Raw genomic sequence first — 7,889 nt, 5'->3', positions numbered from 1 at the left:
GTCTCTTTGCTGGGTTCCCGGAGACGGCAGTCGTTTTTCAGCAGTACAATGACTGTTGGGGTTGTCAGACAATCACAGCCTGCTCTAAACTGGAAATACACCCATTCTTGGGCAAGAAGAGCCTACTATGTGGGCATTTACTTACCTGGAGACAAGGTTGTGGCACTAGGAAATTTGAGGACAGTTTCAAAGACATGGTGAGAGAACTGGAATTTGGAAATAATTTGCTTCTGAACTAAAGCTCCTAAATCACTTACAGTGTGATTTCAGGGGCTGTTAAATTGGCTGAAGAGAGACTGTCTTGTCATAAAGTTCATACCAGGGGAAGAAATTAGTGAGGGAGGGGAGGCCGAGTGCTGAGGAAGGTGCGTGTGAAGTGTCTGTAGGGTGTGTGGGTGAGCAAATAGTGCTCCAGGTATTTGTGATGAAACCAACATTCAGGCTCAGGTACAGTCTTGGGAACTTGGCCTAGAGGCTGACTTTACACTCATCACCAGCCTCAGAGGCAAGTAATATTTCTCCTTTTCAGTATAGGAAAACGAGGCCCAGCAAGCATAAAACCGTTCTCAGTCAAATCTTCGTTTGCTAATCTAGTGGAAGAACTTGGTGGTGTATCCAAACCAGCCTGGCTCCGAAAGCCAGCAGGACTCTTCCCTGACAGGCTGAAAAACCTCATGCTCCGTCTTAGCCATCGTCTTCTCAGCTTTGCTCCTTGAATCAGTCAACACAGCCCTTGCTTTAACCCCCCTTTGCCTTGCAGTCATGGGGAAGATCAAACAGGATGACGTAAGAGGGCTTCCTGAATGGGAATAGGCTTGGCAGCTGTTGTCGGACAATTCCTGTTAAACAGCTCAAGTTGCCCTCTGGGCCACGTCTGGAATTTCATATAATAAATAGATCCCTGGGACCCAGAGCCGGATCATAGCTGTGAATGTGAATGATCTTTATTTGAGAATACCTCTATAAGCACTTATCGCTGCTGTGTGGCTGTCACCAGATGTGGCCTTCAAAACCTTGTCTGCTATTTCCCCTGAGATTGACAGCACCCTTCTCTGTTGGCTGTAGTCTATCTCTGCAGGTCATAGGAGATGCCAGAAGCTCCAGCAAAATGCCACATCCAAAGCCAAGCTTGGATTATTCACCTTTCTGGATCTGTGTAGCTCTCTATTTGAGTATCCGGCAAGGCAGCTTAGACTTAGGAGATGGTCTAGAGGCCCTCTTTGGTGAGTTCATAAAATGAAAATCCACAGAGGTGGGAGAGGCGGTGGGGGATGAACTGGTGAATATCTTCTTTGAAGGCAGTGTCTCCATCTGGTTGTCAAGGAAGCTGAGTCTGGGGTTTGGAAGACAGATTTGTTGTTATTCCCTTGTCCTGCTGGTTTAGATAGGGCGAGGCAAGCTAGTGTTTTGGTGGGTACACTTGTTTGACTCGGGGAGAAGGCCTTGTCCTTTGCTGGGTAAGGACAAGGAGTGGGTGGCAATCTACCCAGAGCTGCTGAGAACCGGCTGCTACCTTGGCCCTCTCTATTTAGCCCCTTTGATCAAAGTGGAAAACTTGTGATTGCTGAATGGAAGCTGTGGGTGTTGAAAAATAAAAAGGCTTCGCTTAAAGTTCAGGTCTTCCTGAAGTCCCGTGGGGCTGAGGAGTCAGTGGAAAAAAATGTTTGTCTTATACTTATAGTTTTGCATAATGTACATTGTCCTAGGAGGGAGGGCTGACAAGGGGGAAAATCACCCTTTGTTCTTAGAACCTTCTGAACAGTTGAGATTTTCAGATCAGTCAGTAACAGTTTGTGGGCCCAACTTCACTTTGTTTGCGGTTGCATCCTCTGCTTGTGAAATTTTGGAGGCGCCCTATTCCCTACTCCCATTGTCCTCAACTCCTCTATGGTTTTTGTGTTCTTCAAGATCTGGTCCAGACAACTGAGTAGCCAACTCCTTGGGATAGTGGGCTCCCTTCTATTTCTACTTAAGTCACACGAGGTGCAAATGAAAGGATCCTACGGGTTCCTTATTGAGTTATTTTCCAATCCTTCTTGGACGTTAAACTGGACAAGAAATTTAACATGCAAAAAAAAAAAAAAAAAAGAAAAAAAGAAAATGCAGAACTTGGCTAGAATGGAGAAAGGCCCAGTAGAAAGGCTCAGTCTAGCTGATTGCTTTATAAGGCCCAGAAATTTGATACACGAAATAGGAAGCCTTGTGATTTTTTAGCCCACACTATTTATTTCACAAGGAAGTAAATGAAGACATTGAAATGACGTGACAATTGAAATGAAGACAATGAAATGAAGGGTTTGAGAACTCACTCAGTGATCAAGCATGAGGAACTAAGTGTGTTCTCCAAAGCCCATATATAAATGCTGGGTGCTGTAGCGTGTGTTCGGGAGACAAGGACAGGTAGATTTGCTGATCAGTCAATGTAGCCTAATTAGGGAGTTTCGAGATTGCTGAGAGACTCTATCTCAAGAAACAAGGGCAGTGGATCTTGAGGGATAACACTAGAAGTCGACTAGTAGCCTCCATTGTACACACACACACACACACACACACACACACACACACACACACACACACCCCTTTCTCAAAATCAAAATAGAATGATGATTTTTGCTCATAAGGGAAGGGACAGAAGCAGGATTCTTCTTCCTTCTGTCTGTTCTCTAGCTCTCTTTGCTGATACTATGCTAAACCCATTCATGCTTCTTTGAATGTTTCTCTCACCTTGATATGCCTCTGTCTGTCTTTCAAATCTCTCTGAACTGTGGCTATCTGGCTCCATCTTCTCAGCAAAACCTGCCTCTGTCTTGCAGCCTGCTAACACACTCTCTAGATTCCAGGCCACATCACCTAATGATTTAATTATCTGCCTGAATCTACTTACTGACAAGTGCATGAGCATATGTGAGATGCTAGAGTCCTAAAGCCATTCCTTATGTTCTTGCTTTCCTCATCTTTACATCCTATTCACATGATTTAAGTCTAGGTCCATAAATAACCGAGCCTCAGTAATTGATCAACTTGATCTGGTGGCTATGGAGCAAGAAAGTTCTAGAAGGCTGGGTATACAAAAGAATTGTGTGATGGCATTTCTGTCTCTTTTGCTTTTCCTATGGCATCTTCCTTGCTTAACTGCCTAGCAGCACTCCGTTCTAGCATGTCTTAGTGAGATTGTCCATTGGTTTCCTTTAATGTAGTGTTAGTTGCTAAGATGTGGTTCCAGTACATGATAGTGTTTTAAACCAAGCTAATTTCCCATCCTTTGATGAGTAAAACTCATTTTGAAATAGAGAGTTGTATCTTCCCTACCTTTCATTACCTCCTAATAGTATGAGCTTGGAAAACTCCATCATACAACGTGGGAGCTTTTAGGGGGTGGTTTCTAACTCAGCACCATCGGCATCAGCATCACTAGGAGAAGAGTAAACTTTAAAACCTTCAAAGGCTGCTGAAGCAGATGCTCAGGTTGGCATCAGGAAAGCCATGTTTGGAAAAGCACTTCAGAGTATCTTGGTAGCATTTGACAAACTGGTATAATGACTAAGAAAGAACATCCTAGGTATCCTTGGGTAGCAATCCTACTGTTGTACTATGCAGATGCGCAAAGAGAAGAGGAATAAAGTAGTCTATAGCATCATGTGATTGGGAAGTGCTGGTTTGAGGACTATTTTTCTGGTGCCTTGCCTGAGCCATCTATCTAAGCTCAGTTACGACTGTGAGATCTAAAGTCACTACTGGTTATGAGGATACAAATAGATCTAGAATAAAATGAAGATGATTTAGTATCTATAATTGTCTTGAATTGCTAATGTGTAATAAAAAGCTGTTGCTGTTTTATTTAAATATGGTGTACTTGAGAGGAGTCAACAAAAGACTGAACTAAGCTACCTTTTGAGGAGAGACCGTCTGTCCCCTTAACTCAAGAGACTTCAGTTTTGCTGGGGCTAACTTCATGAACTTCATGGACATTAGACTTCAGTCACAACGTGACATTTTGCTAAGACGACACAGTAAAAGGCTGATAGGCTTGGAGCAAGATTGCTGAAATATGGCCCAGGGTTAAATCTGGCAATCTCCTATTTTAGTCAGTGTTTTATTGAAATGACCACGAACATTGGCTCATGTAGCTGTTTTCTATAAGGGTAGAAATGAGTAGCTTCAGTAAGCACATCATAGTTCATACAGTCTAACATTCTTTACTACTTATAGAGTCTTAAACTCTTTTATTATAGAGTTTATAGTCCTTGTGGACTTTTCTGATCCATAATTTAGAATACTAAAATGAACTCAAGGCAAAACAATCACGAAGACTTGGGGGAATAACAGAGACAGGTTTAGGCTTCCTGTATAAAATCCTTGTGAGTGTTTATGTTGCTAATCCATACTTTCATCTAAGAAGACCTTTTTTTGAGCTGTGTGCTTGGCATATTACGAAGGCTGACTGTTGGAAAGAATGAAGCATCTGAGGGAAAGGTTGGGTAGAGAACATTTCGGAGATACAAAGATGCTCTCAGCATTCCATGCATGTGTTTATAAATTGCATGTGGAAGTTTTAAGACAATTTAAAGTAAACTTACAGGTATTAATGGAAATGATTAACATAAAGCCAGAGATCTGAAGCGAAGGAGTAAGGTTAACGTATTGAGAAATGTTTGACAGTTAGATTTGCAGGTGTCCTGGTCATCATGGCAAAGAAGGAAGAATATTAGGTTATATCAGTCTCTTTGCTCATGACAGCAGAGGTACTCAAAAATAGATGCATAATTTGGTGGTTTTAAAGACACTTTGAAATATATAACATTTTGAAATTATTGAGGATTACTGAAAACATACCATTCTGAAGAATTAGTATATCAGGCAACCTTAACAAGTGGAAATACTGGGGCATTTAAAAACAAATAGAGTTTCAGCCAAAACCTGACAGGGCATGCATGCAGTCCTAGCACTTGGAAGACAAGGTCAGGAGGACCCCGAGTTTGGGGCTAGTCTAGAGTATCTGTTGAGAACTTCCCTCAATAAAGAAATGTCACAGAATTAATGAAAAAAGTGAGAGAGCCAAATATAGACACAAGATATCAAATGTATACCCTCTTCCAGTGTAGAGTTAGAAAACTCAGTGGTTGAAACTGTCCTTCAGAAAGCTATTGACACTGCGCTCGTAGCTTAGCTGAGGAAAGGGTATTCCATGATGATAAGTCATGGTACAGGGAGAGGCATCATCATTGAACATGGAGAGTCTATCAAGGGACACTATCAAGGTAACAAGAAGGTAGGCAAGCATCATCTCATTGTCAAGCGAACAATGTGAGAGGCAAGCATTATATTTCCTTGCATGGAGTTTATGAATAGGCTGGTATGATGCTGATTTAAAGAAGTAGTTGTAACAAGATGGTACAACTAACTGTTGATTCAGAGTGCTGTGGGCACACAGGGGGAACTCATGCTGATACACCATCTTTTTTGGATAATTTTGTGGGAAAAGGCAGTATTTTTTTGGCTTCTGTATTAGTTCAACAAGAAGGAATTCACCACGAACTCTAATAAGCCATTCAACTCCCTTCTGGGTTGAAATCTGTCAGCATCTGATATTGCTTGCACTGTCCTGGCTACATCATTTTTGCAAGGCTTCTCTTACCTCCCTCTAGGTCTCATTTTCATCTTCTGATCCTATAGAATCCTTCCCTTACTACAGATACATTGCTTTATTTTGAACCATATACCTGCTAACCTCCTCTGACTCATCTTTTTTTAAGGCCAGTATCCTTCTTGCAACATTAGAGGCTCTTTTTTTTGCATCTCTTGAAGCTCACAGTTTGTATTATTTAATTTTTTGAAAATTCATTCAAAGGCATGGCTTCTTCTTTAAAAAACAATTAATGTGTTAATTTTATTATTTATATGTAGAAGTATTTTGCCTGCACCTATGTCATTGCACTACGTATGTAACTGGTACCTGAGGAAGTCAGAAGATGCATCAGATTAACTCAGACTGAATTTGCAGATGGTCATAAACCAAAAAGTGCATGCTGAAAATTGAAACCAGGACTTCTGTAAGAGCAACAAATGCTCTTAAACACGAGGAAATCTTTCCAACCCTGGGGACTTTTCCTTTTCCTTTTTTAAACACACACAATAACAAGCACATGCACATGCTCATGCTCACACACATACACATGAATATATATATATATATATATATATTCTTAAATAAAGAGATACAACCTGCTCAGTCCATGTAATGTTATTTGTATGTACATGTTTTAAGTTGCTGCTCAAATATTGTCTATTTTTCAACCTTCACTTCCAATTAACAATAAACTTCTCTCCTTTGTTAGTTTTTATAGCATTTTTCCTCTGATTAGAGTAATTATTTTATGATTCAGCAACTTCTCTGCATTGTGTTGAACTCCAATTTTATATTATTTACTCATGAGTATCTTTGTTCACTGTTTTGCTAATTTTACAACAACTCCCTTAGTGAGAGCTTTTATATATGTTTTCCAGTGCTGTCTCTCACCATGGCAGTCCTTCCTTTATATGTAAGCAAAGATGCATGTCTTCTAAATAGAACAGACAGAAACTATCACACTTCTGGGAAAATGGAAGCCTGTGAAAAGAGTTTTGATAGTCAAGTGCCATTTCCATAAGGGAGGTAGTGAAGAGGTAGTGAAGGAAGAGCTAAGTACATTTTGAAAGCTCAGAATCTGAGGATTATTACTACTGAGGATTATTTATCTTTAAATTTACTTATTTCTATTATGTTTTAGGCAGGATTCACTTATTCACTTTGTAGTTTAGGCTGGCCTAAAACTCATGATCCTCCTGCCTCAGCTACCTGAGGGTTAGGATCATAGGCTTCTATACCATACCTAGTAGAATTCTGCTTTGTTTTGTTTTGTTTCAGGAAAATAGATCATTTATGAACTCACTAATAAAATATTTCATGTGAACAATCTGGACTGAATATTGTACTAGATGTGTGGAGGATTATGGGAGGTCAGAAGAGACACCCATGTCCTACAGTAATGTTTTCAAATGCAAGCAGAATCAGGAAGTGACATTTTTCTCTTTAAAGTGGGCTAAATTTTCTTCTTTCAATTTCTAGGAAATATGTAAGCTCAGCAGTCATGACTTTGAAGTAAAAATCAATTTATCTCCAGATGGTTAGGGCAACCCAGTAAACCCTTGGTTGACTGCCTTAGCTGTGCAGGGGCACATGTTTTCACTTGGGAACAGACAAGCCAGGGAGAAACAGGTGAACCACAACAGATGACACCAATGCATTTTGCACAGTAATTATTTTTACTGAGAACAAAAACAACCTGGCCTAACTTTGCCTCTTTAATATTGAGCTTTAACCTTTTGATTCAGGGAGCACTGGCAGGCTAAACATGCTCAAGTGTACATATCCATTTGAACCTGTGTGACACGGAGCTATATATATCATTTTGTGGGGGCTCAAATTGGAAAAGTTGGGTGGAGTGTCTCACTGAGATATCCTGCCTTGATGAAGTGATAGAAAATGGTGGATATTTAAAAACAAGTCACACTTCCTTCTATGGGCAACTATGCTCAGAGCAGAGCCTGCACTCTGCATCCCCGCCCACTCAGCTCACATGCGGTTCTAGCTTGACCCCCTAGGTGTTCTGCCACACTCAGGATCAGAGGCGAGACCCCAAAACCCTGCCCCCAATACCTGGTATAACCAGGACCCCAGATACCCAGTCATAGTCTCATGCTCCTTCCAGTTTGCACCTGTGCCCAGAGTGGAGACTGTGCTCTGCATCAATACCCACTCAGCCCACACAGATGCAGCTTCATCCTCAGGAGTTCTGACACATCCAGGATCACAGGAGCACAGAAACATAGGATCACAGCATCACAGGCTC

Source organism: Rattus rattus, chromosome 1 (assembly GCF_011064425.1).
Source record: "Rattus rattus isolate New Zealand chromosome 1, Rrattus_CSIRO_v1, whole genome shotgun sequence".
NCBI classification, from domain to species: Eukaryota; Metazoa; Chordata; class Mammalia; order Rodentia; family Muridae; genus Rattus; species Rattus rattus.
This window is presented reverse-complemented; position numbering follows the sequence as displayed.